Below are 16,364 nucleotides of genomic sequence, written 5' to 3'. Positions count from 1 at the left end.
AAAAACCAGGCTCCAGTTGACACTGAATGAATCTCGAGACCCAGTGGTGAGCAACAACGCGACGACCTTGGCAACTGGGCGCAAATGGAGGCCAGGAAAAGCAGTCCAGGAGGCAACAGCAGCCCTCAGACATGCTGACATTGTGGGTCATGTTCAGCAAGGGAGAGGAGGCCTTGGGCTAACTAGCCGTGCTGCTTGGAGTAAGGCCACTGCACCAGAGCGGCGGAAGTTGGTAGTGCAGGAAGTACGCCATCAGGAGGAGGCTGCAAGGTGGGCCAAGGCAGTCTCTCTTTCCAAACAGGGACAGTGGACTCGATGGGATAGTGTGGAGAAGAGGAAGATCAGCTGGAAGGATCTGTGGGCCATGGAAGCGAGGCGGTTGAGCTTCTCCATCAGAGCAACATATGATGTCCTTCCAACTCCAGTTAATCTTCACCAATGGTATGGTGAAGATCCGGACTGTGCCCTCTGTTCCATGCCAGCCAACCTCAGGCACATTCTCACAGGGTGTAAAACAAGCCTCACCCAAGAACGCTACACTTGGCGTCACAACCAAGTCCTTAAAAACCTTGCGTCCGCCCTGGAGGACAAGCGAGCTGCCACCAACTCCCTACCACCCCCAGCAGCATCACACCCCTTACGGACAAACTTTGTCCGCGAAGAGGCTAAACCACCGAAGCGCGGCTCAACACCATTAGAGCGAGACCAGCTGCGCTTGGCCCGCGACTGGAAAATGCTAGCTGACATTGGCTGGCAACTTGTGTTTCCTCCGGAGATCGCAACCACCACCCTAAGACCTGACATGGTGCTCTGGTCCCGTTCGCTCAAGAAGGTCTTCATCATTGAGCTCACAGTACCCTGGGAGGACTCAGTAGATGAGGCTTATGAGCGAAAGCATCTGCGCTATGCCGATCTAGCTGCCGAAGCACGGCATCATGGCTGGAACACAGAAGTCCGACCAGTGGAAGTGGGCTGCAGAGGTTTTGTGGCAACATCTACAACCAGACTGCTTAGAGACCTTGGAATTAAGGGCCAGAGCCAGCGTTCGGCAATCAAAGCTGTATCGGAGGCGGCAGAAGGCAGCAGTCAGTGGCTCTGGATGAAGAGGAAAGACCCCAGCTGGGCCCCGAAGTGGGAGGGCCAGGAGGTATGCGGCTCACTGTTCATTAACTCTTGGAAGTGCTTGCACAAAGGATAGTAACATCTCATCCTGTGTTTTTGGAATCTTAGAGACACACATTTCCCTCAGATTACATAAACCCACAAATATATATATTTTTTTAATCAAATTTTGATAAATTCCCATATCTATTGGATAAACTGACAGTGTGCCATCACAGCAGCCAGATGTGTGACCTGTTGCCACAAGAAAAGGGCAACCAGTAAAGAACACCATTGTAAATACAACCTATATTTATGTTAATTTATTTTCTCTTTTGTACTTTAACTATTTGTACGTCATTACAACACTGCAAATATACACAATATGACATTTGAAATGTCTTTATTATTTTTGAACTTTTGTGTGTAATGTTTACTGTTTTGTTAATTTCACTTGGTTTGTCATTGTAAACATGTTTTCCCCCATGCCAATAAAGCCCTTTAAAATGAAATTGAAATGAAAGGCTGGAGAGGGAGAGGACACGGAGAGAAAGAGAGGGAGACAGGAACATGGGGAGCAACGCAGAGGGAAAGAGAGATGGAAAAAAGGGAGAAAGAGAGTGAGAGAAAGTGAGGGAGAGAAGGATTTTGATAAACTCCCATATCTACTGGGTGAAATACCAGTTTGCCATCAGAGTGGCAAGATTTGTGACCTGTTGCCACACGAAAAGGTCAACCATTGAAGAACAAACACCATCGTACAGTGCCTTGTGAAAGTATTCGGCCCCCTTGAACTTTGCGACCTTTTGCCAGATTTCAGGCTTCAAACATAAAGATATAAAACTGTATTTTTTTGTGAAGAATCAACAACAGGTGGGACACAATCATGAAGTGGAACGACATTTATTGGATATTTCAAACTTTTTTAACAAATCAAAAACTGAAAAATTGGGCGTGCAAAATTATTCAGCCCCCTTAAGTTAATACTTTGTAGCGCCACCTTTTGCTGCGATTACAGCTGTAAGTCGCTTGGGGTATGTCTCTATCAGTTTTGCACATCGAGAGACTGACATTTTTTCCCATTCCTCCTTGCAAAACAGCTCGAGCTCAGTGAGGTTGGATGGAGAGCATTTGTGAACAGCAGTTTTCAGTTCTTTCCACAGATTCTCGATTGGATTCAGGTCTGGACTTTGACTTGGCCATTCTAACACCTGGATATGTTTATTTTTGAACCATTCCATTGTAGATTTTGCTTTATGTTTTGGATCATTGTCTTGTTGGAAGACAAATCTCCGTCCCAGTCTCAGGTCTTTTGCAGACTCCATCAGGTTTTCTTCCAGAATGGTCCTGTATTTGGCTCCATCCATCTTCCCATCAATTTTAACCATCTTCCCTGTCCCTGCTGAAGAAAAGCAGGCCCAAACCATGATGCTGCCACCACCATGTTTGACAGTGGGGATGGTGTGTTCAGCTGTGTTGCTTTTACGCCAAACATAACGTTTTGCATTGTTGCCAAAAAGTTCAATTTTGGTTTCATCTGACCAGAGCACCTTCTTCCACGTTTGGTGTGTCTCCCAGGTGGCTTGTGGCAAACTTTAAACAACACTTTTTATGGATATCTTTAAGAAATGGCTTTCTTCTTGCCACTCTTCCATAAAGGCCAGATTTGTGCAATATACGACTGATTGTTGTCCTATGGACAGAGTCTCCCACCTCAGCTGTAGATCTCTGCAGTTCATCCAGAGTGATCATGGGCCTCTTGGCTGCATCTCTGATCAGTCTTCTCCTTGTATGAGCTGAAAGTTTAGAGGGACGGCCAGGTCTTGGTAGATTTGCAGTGGTCTGATACTCCTTCCATTTCAATATTATCGCTTGCACAGTGCTCCTTGGGATGTTTAAAGCTTGGGAAATCTTTTTGTATCCAAATCCGGCTTTAAACTTCTTCACAACAGTATCTCGGACCTGCCTGGTGTGTTCCTTGTTCTTCATGATGCTCTCTGAGCTTTTAACGGACCTCTGAGACTATCACAGTGCAGGTGCATTTATACGGAGACTTGATTACACACAGGTGGATTGTATTTATCATCATTAGTCATTTAGGTCAACATTGGATCATTCAGAGATCCTCACTGAACTTCTGGAGAGAGTTTGCTGCACTGAAAGTAAAGGGGCTGAATAATTTTGCACGCCCAATTTTTCAGTTTTTGATTTGTTAAAAAAGTTTGAAATATCCAATAAATGTCGTTCCACTTCATGATTGTGTCTCACTTGTTGTTGATTCTTCACAAAAAAAGGCAGTTTTATATCTTTATGTTTGAAGCCTGAAATGTGGCAAAAGGTCCCAAAGTTCAAGGGGGCCGAATACTTTCGCAAGGCACTGTATATACAACTCATATTTCTGCTTATTTATTTTCCCTTTTGTACTTTAACCATTTGTACATCGTTACAACACCGTATATATACATAATATGACATTTGTAATGTCTTTATTCTTTTTGGAACTTCTGTGAGTGTTATGTTTACTGTTCATTATTTTTATTGTTTATTTCACTTTTGTATTTTGTCTACTTCACTTGCTTTGGCAATGTTAACATATGTTTCCCATGCCAATAAAGCCCCTTGAATTGAAGGAGTAGAAATTAGAGGGGGCGAGATGGGGAGAGGGAGAGAGGGAGGCTTGAAAGCCAGCAAGGTAATGTAATCTACGGCAGTTCAATTAAACCCTCCCACAAAGTCTGTCTGGAGCAGCCATGTGAAAGCATGGCCAGGGAAGGAGGATGCATTGTCTGGAGGTAAGATTAACAGGTCATCAAATCTGCATTCGTTATAAAGACAGAGCAAAGGAGAGCAGTAAAACAGAGACAGAGAAAAAGAGAGAGAGAGAGAGATAGGTAGAGACGGAGAGATAGGAGTGAGAGATAGGAGAGAGAGAGAGAAGGGAATGAGGGAATTATGTTAAGAGGATTAAAGAGATAAGATGTGACATGTATTAGACCCGTTTTCTATTCTCGGAGGCTTTTGAGAGACTGTTGCTTTTGCACCAACAGAAGAGTAGAGAAATGTCAAGTAAAATGTCTTTCCAACTCTCTTACAGTTTGTGCTGCAAGTGTGATAAATTGAAGTTGGAATCCGTTGTGGTGAAACTGCCACGTCCGTTTGCGACGTTTACAACAATAAAATACGTTACTTCAAGCTACAAACCCTTTTTTTCACCCTCGGACATCATTGCACACGCCATAGAACAGCAATAACAATAACAAATAAATGTGCCTTGGGCGACCAGTGGCGCTGTTTCACTTTTCGCAGATCTCAGCTTTAAGGCCGATGAGTCATGACCAATTGCCTAGGTATCAGCATGACTGGTCATAAATGTCCTTGCGGTAAAATGTCAGACATCTCACTATTTTGACATATTCTATTGAGACCATTTCGAACTAGTAGACACCCTCAGTCCATAATTTTACTTTGCTGTACTCGGTGGTGAAGAGGTCCCTCCCTCCCTCCCTCCCTCCCTCCCTCCCTCCCTCCCTCCCTCCCTCCCTCCCTCCCTCCCTCCCTCCCTCCCTCCCTCCCTCCCTCCCTCCCTCCCTCTGATAAGCTATAAGGCTAAACCAAACACAGCCCTTGTCTCTTCTCTCTTACCTCCCATTTGTAATGCAAATTCTGAAAAAATCCACTTCCTGACTAACTCCAGCAGGAGTTAAGGACCAAGATTTTTTAATAAGACAGAAAATACAATGCAGTGTTAGTGATATTGAGGTCTCACTCTGGCTGGGAGTTTGCAGTGGTGGGGATGAGGGAGAGAGGAGGGGCAAGGGGGTGGGGAGGTGTGGGCGACTGGTATCATTAAATATTCAGTGGACGTGACTGTGAATGTGGTGGGTTTAAATTAAGTGTGGAAGTGTTAGGTTGGTTTCAAAACGCACTACTGCTAAACCCAACCACAGACACCTGTGGGTCCCAGACTTATCTCAAGGCCTTCAGGCAACTTTGGGAAGAAGCTACTTTTATTGTAGTGTTGGCTAGTTGCTTGAAGATCATAACAGGTCAGCTGGCAGCTGCCTTGCTCTTGGCATTGTGGTTTTTTATTATTGCCCTAATGTTGGTATAGTGCCCCTACTGGCACCGAAATCTCACCACTGCCACCAAAGATATGGTGGCCACATTTTCTCCAGAAAAACTATGAACACTCCAAACTCAGACATGCTATTGTGAATGTTATAGGGAACATGCAACTTCACACCAGACCCACAGATACACACAAAACATCCCAGAACCTACCTTTGACCCCCTTCCAGGTACGCAGACGCACCATGTACATGCCCTCCTGCTCCTTGTGCATGCCCTTCGGGGTGAGGGAAGCGGAGCGAAGGGCGGTTTGAAGCTCCACCCTGCTGGACTGGCGCAGTTGGACTCCTGTGGGAGGGAGGTGGAATTCTTGTGTGCGGGTCCTACTTCATTTATGTCAGTTTTCTTGGGGCCCAGCACCTTCTAGCCAGTGACGTACTTTACACCAGAATAATACAAAGAAGCTGAGGCAACAAAAAACAGCCCACTGGGCACACATTGTTTGAATCAATGTTGTTTCCACATCATTTCTGTTGAACGTGGAATAGATGTTGATTTGACGTCTGTGCCCAGTGGGGCTTTTGGAGATTAACCTGAATTTTCACTGATTGTACAAAACATTAGGAACAGACTGAGGTAAATCCAGGTGAACGCTATGATCCCTAATTCATGTCACTTGCTAAATCCAGTTCAATCAGTGTAGATGAAGGGCAGGAGACAGGTTAAATAAATATTTTTAAGCCTTGAAACAAATGAAACATGGATTGTGTATGTTTGCCATTCAGATAGTGAATGTTCAAGACAAAAGATTTAAGTGCCTTTGAACGGGGTGTGTTAGTAGGTGCCAGGCGCACTGATTTGAGTGTGTCAAGAACTGCAATGCTGCTGGGGTTTTCACACTCAACAGTTTCCCATGTGTATCAAGAATGGTCCACCACCCAAAGGACATCCAGCCAACTTGACACAACTGTGGGAAGCATTGGAGTCAACACGGGCCAGCATCCCTGTGGAACGCTTTCCACACCTTGTAGAGTCCATGCTCTGATGAATTGAGGCTGTTCTGAGGGCGAAAGGGAGTGGAACTCAATATAAGGAAGGTGTTCCTAATGTTTTGTACACTCAGTGTATAAAGTATGGCTTGTATGCAGTTCAGACGATACAGCCAACAATTCTAATACTAGTTGATATTTGGGAAGGATTCTTACTAGCCTGGTATAAGATCTGTTTGTACTATCTTGCCAACTCCTATAGTCATTGTCGATAGGAGTTGACAAGACCCCACAAACAGATCTGGGACCAAGCTAATACCCACTTCACCTCACCATCTCTGAACCAGGCCACGTCCTGTTGGAAGGGCAGCAGGGCTGAGGAGAAGGCACACTGCAGGGTCAGATTCTCCCCCTCTTTCACCCAGGTCGGAGGGAAGCTGAACTCAATAGAGCCTCCCGCTCCAGCATTGCAACTACAGAGGAAGAGGAGGAGGGGTGGGGGAAGGAGGAAGATTAAGACTATAAGGAAGAAGGAAAAGGAGGAGTTGTAGGTGGGAAAGTTGGGCGAAGAAGAGGAGGGGAAGGCAAAAGAAGAAGAGAAATAACCGACAGGCAAGAACAAACATATAGATGGGAAATAATCCACCGAAATGAGAACTAATTTTCCCACCATCTCCAACCTCACGATGACGTTACGTCAGATGAAGTTGAGGTTTGCCATCTGGAGGACACTGGTGTTATCCCATTATTCTTGGCAAGCAATGAGTAAGAAGCCGTGGTCTCCCTCAGATTCTCTCACTTGTGGCAGCAGAGTGAAAATGCCCAATGCAAAGAGGACCTTAATTAACTGGACGAAGGCCCAGATACGCCAACTGGCATGTACTAGTAATGGAAGGGGGATATTTTTCATCTTCAGGAATGCATGCACGCACGCACACAAGCACGAAGGACACACACACACACACACACACACAAACTTACTCCTTCTCTGGCACGCATGCACCCTTTTCCTGAAAAGGCCGCCCTCACAAGGGGATAAACATAGAATTAATGAGAGACAGGAATTGACCCCTTGACTTTTTCCACATTTTGTGATGTTACAGCCATATTCTAAAATTGATTACATTTATTGTTTTCCTCATCAATCTCACACAATACGCCATAATGAAAACAGGGTTTTAGAATAAAATAAAAAAGAAAAAAAGAAAAAACTTATTTGCATAAGTATTCAGACCCTATGAGACTCTGGAAAGGCATACACCTGTTCATATAAAGTCCCACAGTTGACAGTGCATGTCAGAGCAAAAACCAAGTCATGAGGTCGAAAGAATTGTCCGTAGAGCTCCAAGACATGATTGTGTCGAGGCACAGATCTGGGGAAGGCTACCAAAAAGTTTCTGCAGCATTGAAGGTCCTCAAGAACACAGCGGCCTCCATCATTCTTAAATGGAAGAAGTTTGAAACCACCAAGACTCTTCCTAGTGCTGGCTGCCCAGCCAAACTGAGCAATCGGAGGAGAAGGGCCTTGGTCAGGGAGGTGACCAAGAATGCGATGGTCACTCTGACAGAGCTCTGGAGTTCCTCTGTGGAAATGGGAGAACCTTCCAGAAGGACAACCATCTCTGCAGCACTCCACTAATCAGGCCTTTATGGTAGAGTGTCCATATGGAAGCCACTCCTCAGTAAAATGTACATGACAGCCTGCTTGGAGTTTGCCAAAAGCCACCTAAAAACTCTCAGACCATGAGAAACAATATTCTATGGTCTGATGAAACCAAGACTGAACTCTTTGGCCTGAATGCCAAGTGTCATATCTGGAGGAAACCTGGAACCATCCCTACGGTGAAGCATGGTGGTGGCAGCATCATGCTGTGGGGATGTTTTTCAGTGGCAGGGACTGGGAAACTAGTCAGGATCGAGACAAAGATGAACGGAGAAAAGTACAGAGAGATCCTTGATAAAAACCTGCTCCAGACCATTCAGGACCTCAGACTGGGGCGAAGGTTGACTTTCCAACATGACAAAGACCCTAAGCACACAGCCAAGACAATGCAGGAGTGGCTTCGGGACAAGTCTCTGAATGTCCTTGAGTGGCCCAGCCAGAGCACGGACTTGAACCCGATCGAACATCTCTGGAGAGACCACAAAGTAGCTGTGGAGCGATGCTCCCCATACAACCTGACAGAGATTCAGAGGATCTGAAGAGAAGAATGTATGCCAAGCTTGTAGCGTCATACCCATGAAGACTCAAGGCTGTAATCGCTGCCAAAGGTGCTTCAGCAAAGTACTGATTAAAGGGTCTGATGTATGTAAATGTAATATATATATTATTTTTTGCTTTGTCATTATGGGGTATTGTGTGTAGATTTATGAGAAGAAAAAAACGGTATAATCCATTTTAGAATAAGGCAGTAACAAAACAAAATGTGGAAAAAGTCAAGTGGTTTGAAATCTTTCTGAATGCACTGTATGAAGAGTTAATTTCCAAAACTCTATATCCACAAATGTTTCACATTTTTGTTTTTTCATCATAAATGATTGCTTATGTGTGTAAAATGTTATTACTCTTCTCAGATTTTTGATGTGTATGAAAATGTGTTTTCGCAAAATGCTACATATAAATAATTTAGCTGGAATGGAATGTTTGTATCCTGTATATTTGACTGTGATATGTGGTTGTCTCTCCTAGCTATCTTAATAAGATGAATGAAATTACTCTAAGCCACTCTGGATAAGAGCATATGCTAAATGACTAAAATGTCAAATGTAAATGTTCTACAAACAGATCTCATATTACTGCAGTGAATAATGTTCTTAAAAACATGTTTTGAATAGTGTATGTATCATATGTACAGTTATTTATAAGCAATTTAGTTATTTGTTACATTTGACTGTGTAAAGCCTATCAGTACTACTTATTTCTCTGAGAGTGAGGCGGATATATAGCATTTAGCGGGAAAAAAAACACGATTATTTGTCTCTTTGAAACATAACAATCAAGTGATAGATGTTAAACAAATACATGTCTGTCACTGAACAACCCCATGCCATGACTAAATAGTGAAAAAACACACCAATCTTTTTCATAATGTATTTAAACAATAAAAGCTAACTTACGAACATGAAACTCTTCCTTTTCGGAGGTCCCCTAATCCGTCTACAAAACAGGGTCTAGACTAATTGTGAGATAAAACTGAAAACTACCAGGCCTAGTCAGATCCCATTCCCACCAACAGATCTGAAAGGTCGCAGACATGTTTCCATAATGATCTTTTTCTAAATTACAGACCAGGGCAATCATTCGGATGCACATCAATTGAATAACTCCCCATCTCTCCCTGACTTCCGGCGCCGACAGAGATGGCCGCCTCGCTTCGCGTTCCTAGGAAACTATGCAGTGTTTTTTTTTTTACGTGTTATTTCTTACATTTGTACCCCAGGTCATCTTAGGTTTCATTACATACAGTCGAGAAGAACTACTGAATATAAGAGCAGCGTCAACTCACCATCAGTACGACCAAGAATATGACTTTCGCGAAGCGGATCCTGTGTTCTGCCTTTCACCCAGGACAACGGAATGGATCCCAGCTGGCGACCCAAAAAAACGACTTCGTAAAAGAGGGAAACGAAGCTGTCTTCTGGTCAGACTCCGGAGACGGGCACATCGCGCACCACTCCCTAGCATACTTCTCGCCAATGTCCAGTCTCTTGACAACAAGGTTGATGAAATCCGAGCAAGGGTAGCATTCCAGAGGGACATCAGAGACTGTAATGTTCTTTGCTTCACGGAAACATGGCTCACTGGAGAGACGCTATCGAAGTCGGTGCAGCCAGCTGGTTTCTCCACGCATCGCGCCGACAGAAACAAACATCTTTCTGGTAAGAAGAGGGGCGGGGGCGTATGCTTTATGGTTAACAAGACGTGGTGTGGTCACAACAACATACAGGAACTCAAGTCCTTCTGTTCACCTGATTTAGAATTCCTCACAATCAAATGTCGACCGCATTATCTACCAAGGGAATTCTCTTCGATTATAATCACAGCCGTATATATTCCCCCCCAAGCAGACACATCGATGGCTCTGAACAAACTTTATTTGACTCTTTGCAAACTGGAATCCACATATCCTGAGGCTGCATTCATTGTAGCTGGGGATTTTAACAAGGCTAATCTGAAAACAAGACTCCTTAAATTGTATCAGCATATCGATTGCGCAACCAGGGCTGGCAAAACCTTGGATCATTGCTATTCTAACTTCCGCGACGCATATAAGGCCCTCTCCCGCTCTCCTTTCGGAAAAGCTGACCACGACTCCATTTTGTTGCTCCCTGCCTACAAACAGAAACTAAAACAAGAAGCTCCCGCGCTGAGGTCTGTTCAATGCTGGTCCGACCAATCTGATTCCACACTCCAAGACTGCTTCCATCACGTGGACTGGGATATGTTTCGTATTGCGTCAGACAACAACATTGACGAATACGCTGATTCGGTGTGCGAGTTCATTAGAACGTGCGTTGAAGATGTCATTCCCATAGCAACGATTAAAACATTCCCAAACCAGAAACCGTGGATTGATGGCAGCATTCGCGTGAAACTGAAAGCGCGAACCACTGCTTTTAATCAGGGCAAGGTGACCGGAAACATGACCGAATACAAACAGTGTAGCTATTCCCTCCGCAAGGCAATCAAACAAGCTAAGCGTCAATATAGAGACAAAGTAGAATTGCAATTCAACGGCTCAGACACAAGAGGTATGTGGCACGGTCTACAGTCAATCACGGATTACAAAAAGAAAACCAGCCCAGTCACGGACCAGGATGCCTTGCTCCCAGGCAGACTAAATAACTTTTTTGCCCGCTTTGAGGACAATACAGTGCCACTGACACGGCCCGCAACCAAAACATGCGGACTCTCCTTCACTGCAGCCGAGGTGAGTAAAACATTTAAACGTGTTAACCCTCGCAAGGCTGCAGGCCCAGACGGCATCCCCAGCCGTGCCCTCAGAGCATGCGCAGACCAGCTGGCTGGTGTGTTTACGGCATATTCAATCCATCCCTATCCCAGTCTGCTGCTCCCACATGCTTCAAGAGGGCCACCATTGTTCCTGTTCCCAAGAACGCTAAGGTAACTGAGCTAAACGACAACCGCCCCGTAGCACTCACTTCCGTCACTTCTCTCAGCTTTGAGAGACTAGTCAATGACCATATCACCTCCACCCTACCTGACACCCTAGACCCACTCATATTTGATAGGTCCACAGACGATGCAATCTCAACCACACTGCACACTGCCCTAACCCATCTGGACAAGAGGAATACCTATGTGAGAATGCTGTTCATCGACTACAGCTCAGCATTTAACACCATAGTACCCTCCAAACTCGTCATCAAGCTCGAGACCCTGGGTCTCGACCCCGCCCTGTGCAACTGGGTACTGGACTTCCTTACGGGCCGCCCCCAGCTGGTGAGGGTAGGTAACAACATCTCCACCCCGCTGATCCTCAACACTGGGGCCCCACAAGGGTGCGTTCTGAGCCCTCTCCTGTACTCCCTGTTCACCCACGACTGCGTGGCCACGCACGCCTCCAACTCAATCATCAAGTTTGCGGACGACACAACAGTGGTGGGCTTGATTACCAACAACGACGAGACGGCCTACAGGGAGGAGGTGAGGGCCCTCGGAGTGTGGTGTCAGGAAAATAACCTCACACTCAACATCAACAAAACTAAGGAGATGATTGTGGACTTAAGGAAACAGCAGAGGGAACACCCCCCTATCCACATCGATGGAACAGCAGTGGAGTGGGTAGTAAGTTTTAAGTTCCTCGGCGTACACATCACAGACAAACTGAATTGGTCCACCCACACAAACAGCATCGTGAAGAAGGCGCAGCAGTGCCTCTTCAACCTCAGGAGGCTGAAGAAATTTGGCTTGTCACCAAAAGCACTCACAAACTTGTACAGATGCAGAATCGAGAGCATCCTGTCGGGCTGTATCACCGCCTGGTACGGCAACTGCTCCGCCCACAACCGTAAGGCTCTCCAGAGGGTAGTGAGGTCCGCACAACGCATCACCGGGGGCAAACTACCTGCCCTCCAGGACACCTACACCACCCAATGTCACAGGAAGGCCATAAAGATCATCAAGGACAACAACCACCCGAGCCACTGCCTGTTCACCCCGCTATCATCCAGAAAGCGAGGTCAGTACAGGTGCATCAAAGCTGGGACCGAGAGACTGAAAAACAGCTTCTATCTCAAGGCCATCAGACTGTTAAACATACACCACTAACATTGAGTGGCTGCTGCCAACACACTGACTCAACTCCAGCCGCTTCAATAATGGGAATTGATGTAAAATATATCACTAGCCACTTTAAACAATGCTACTTAATATAATGTTTACATACCCTACATTATTCATCTCATATGTCTGTGCATATACTGTACTCTATTTCATCTACTGCATCTTTATGTAATACATGTATCACTAGCCAATTTAAACTATGCCACTTTGTTTACATACTCATCTCATATGTATATACTGTACTCGATACCATCTACTGCATCTTGCCTATGCCGTTCTGTACCATCACTCATTCACACATCTTTATGTACATATTCTTTATCCCTTTACACTTGTGTGTATAAGGTAGTAGTTTTGGAATTGTTAGTTAGATTACTCGTTGGTTATTACTGCATTGTCGGAACTAGAAGCACAAGCATTTCGCTACACTCGCATTAACATCTGCTAACCATGTGTATGTGACAAATAAAATTTGATTTGATTTGATTTGACGTTCTCTCTATTTCAATCATTCCCTGCACGTCCCCATCATGATTATGATAAATGTGCTGGGGTTGCCCTTTTTTCTAGGGAGTAATCCACATTGGATAATAGTGTCTGTCTCCCTGCTCCACATGGCATAATGAAGTCTCAGCACCACACTAATGTCATTCTGCAATTCAAATCCCATTTTCTCCTCAGCAAGTGTGTATGAATGGCATTACATGCTGATAAAGCTTCATTCAGAATGATTGCAATTTCATTTCAAACATGCAGAGGACACCACCGTCTGAGTCCATTGATTGTGACTTGCACACAACTTTAAACAGTGTATGACACAGTGAGTTTGTTATTGTCAATAACAGTTTGCTCCAGTTATGTGTGATGCTGACACAATCTAGGAAGAACAAGTCATTTACTAAGGCAACACAGCAGTGCTAAACAATATAGATAAATAATCTGTTGGTTATTAGTCAGTGTCTAATCACTACTCTGCATGGTCTCCCTGTGGGTGCAACCAGCCTCTCTACTAGCTCAGTATCAAGGTGGAAGAGGGACATAGCCTATATAACATTACATTTGATTTGATTTATAGGGCTCCCTAAGCTGCCAGCAAATGTGAACAAATCGCACACTCTCTCTGTGTGCTGAAATATACATGACTCTGACTGGCGCTGAAATGGCAGCGATTCGTTCACCTGCCCCTCCCAATCAACTCCTTTATATACAGGCGCACACACACACACACACACAAACACACACACACACACACACACACACACACACACACACTCCGATGAACCATAAGCATCCCTTTGCCATCCAATCCTCCTTGTATCCAGTCAGCCAAACCATGTCAGAGTACATGCAGCAGAGCCTCAGAGTCGTGTCTTCAAAGGCTCCGTCTTAGCAGAGGAGAAGAGAGTGAACTCCAAAAGGCTGCAGAGAAATTAAGAAGGACATTTTTCATTAGACGCTGCATGAAACTTACTTGGGGTCCAGGATTGCTCGATTGTGGCCTCGGCTCCTTGATATGCTGAATCGTGGAGTGGGGGGGGGGGGGGGGGGGGGGGGCAAGGAGGAGGGTGAGAGAGAGAGGTGTGGGGAGAGTGCAGAGAGATAGAGGGAAAGGAGAGAGAAAGAGAGACAAATCAATCCTGGCAAGGCCACTTTTATACACGTCACAACTAATATTCCCTTTAACCTATTTAAACAATCGAAGGAGAACGTGAGCAGGTGAAATATGGATGATAGGTGAATAGGAGCGCTTGGCCCCTTGAAGTGTCTCATTACTCCTTCGCCATTTAATTGATCTACGAGGGGAAGGAGTGTCCCGGTATTTTCGGGGCACCCTCACACTGTTTCTAGGCCATTAAGTAGCTTGGGGAAAAGATTTAGAATTGAATTAATTAATTACTCTTGTAATATTATTAACATCCCTTCTGTCAACAGAGTTGTTGTGGTGGTGTAACGAAAGGTCCAAAGTTCTGTTAATGTGGGCGGTAGACTGCAGACATCGAAGGTTTTTGGTTAGTTAATAAGCGGACTAACCCATTTAATATTAAGATGTTTTATAGGGGCAGTGAAATGTGTTGTTTTATAGTGTCAGCCATAGAAGTACAGCATCCCTGGAGCAAATTAGGTTTAAGTGCCTTGCTCAAGGGCACATCGGCAGATTTCTGACCTTATCTGGTAGGGTATTCAAACCAGCTGTCACTTGTGCTCCCTCTCCGGCCTCTAGGTCACCAGGCTGCTCGTTATGGCACACACCTGTCACCATCGTTAGGCGCTTCAGCGCATTATGCAGCTCACCTGGACTCCATCACCTCCTTGATTATCTGCCCTATATGGCACTCCCTTTGGTTCCTTCCCCAGGTGTCATTGTTTCTGTTTCTGTGTCATGTCTGTGCTTTGTTCGTGTTTTGTATTATGTTACATTTATTTATTAAATGTATTCACTCCCTGAACTTGCTTCCCAACTCTCAGCGCACGAGTCTCAATTACACCAGCGACCTTCCAGTTACTGGCCCAATGCTCTTAGCGCTAGGCTACACGCGTTTCATCACTCGTAATGGCATGTAATGTAATGCACTAATCAGTTTAGATTGAAGGTGTAGGCTATTGATATGGTCTAGAACCCCAGTCATCTAGGTGCAATACGTCACTACAGATGGAAACTGGATCAAGATGATTTAGAAATAATTGGTATGGATGAACGGTGATTTAAATCCCATAGAAGTATGAATGAGCATCCCTTTAGGTTGTCTCACATGAGTAAAACAAGTATGGACTAGTATGGAACAGGAAAGGGGAAATGTGACATGGTTACCCATTTAACATTTTGAATGTGAGCCAGAGGAGCAATCTGCATGCAGGAATACCATGTCCATGAAAGTTGTCAGAATCAGCAGCTATTTACAGTTGACCACCAGAGTGGCAATGGTAGTAGCTTCACCCAGAGAACTCCTGGCAACCACCTTGTACTCCCCAGCATCCCCTTGTACTCCCCAGCATCCCCAGCACCTGGGGATGGGGAAGGGTGATGAATCATATGTTTGTGCCACCATCTTGGCTCCAGGCTGAGCCCAAAGCTAAATCACAAGACATGTCAACATTCTCATGTACAGTGCCTTCAGAAAGTATTGTTACAACCTGAATTTAAAATGGATTAAATGTAGATGTTTTGTCACTGGCCTACACACAATACCCCATAATGTCAAAGTGGAATTATGTTTTTAGAAATTTGTACAAATTGATTAAAAATGAAAAGCTTAAACGTATTCAACAACTTTGTTATGGCAAACCTAAATAAGTTCAGGTGTAAAAATGTGCTTAACAAGTCACATAATAAGTTACATGGACTTGCATGTGTCTAATAATAGTGTTTAACATTTTTGAATGACATCTTTGTACCCCACACATACAATTATCTATAAGGTCCCTCAGTTGAGCAGTGGATTTCAAACACAGATTCAACCACAAAGACCAGGGAGGTTTTCCAATGCCTTGCAAACAAGGGCTCCTATGGGTAAAAAAAAAAAGCAGACATTGAATAACCCTTTGAGCATATTGAATACTTTGGGTGGTGTATTAATTCACTCAGTCACTACAAAGATACAGGTGTCCTTCCAAACTCAGTTGCTGGAGAGGAAGGAAACCGCTCATGAATTTCACCATGAGGCCAATGGTGACTTTAAAACAGTTACAGAGTTTAATGGCTGTGAGAAAACTGAGGATGGATCAACAACATTGTAGTTACTCCACAATACTAACCTAATTTACAGAGTGAAAATAAGGAAGCCTGTACAGAATAAAACATATTCCAAAACATGCATCCTGTTTGCAACAAGGCACTAAAATACAAGGTATTGTGTGTAGATGGGTGAGAAAAAAATATATTTAATCCATTTTGAATTCAG

Source organism: Oncorhynchus mykiss, chromosome 2 (assembly GCF_057628025.1).
Source record: "Oncorhynchus mykiss isolate SJ-2025 chromosome 2, ASM5762802v1, whole genome shotgun sequence".
Classification (NCBI taxonomy): domain Eukaryota; kingdom Metazoa; phylum Chordata; class Actinopteri; order Salmoniformes; family Salmonidae; genus Oncorhynchus; species Oncorhynchus mykiss.
This window is presented reverse-complemented; position numbering follows the sequence as displayed.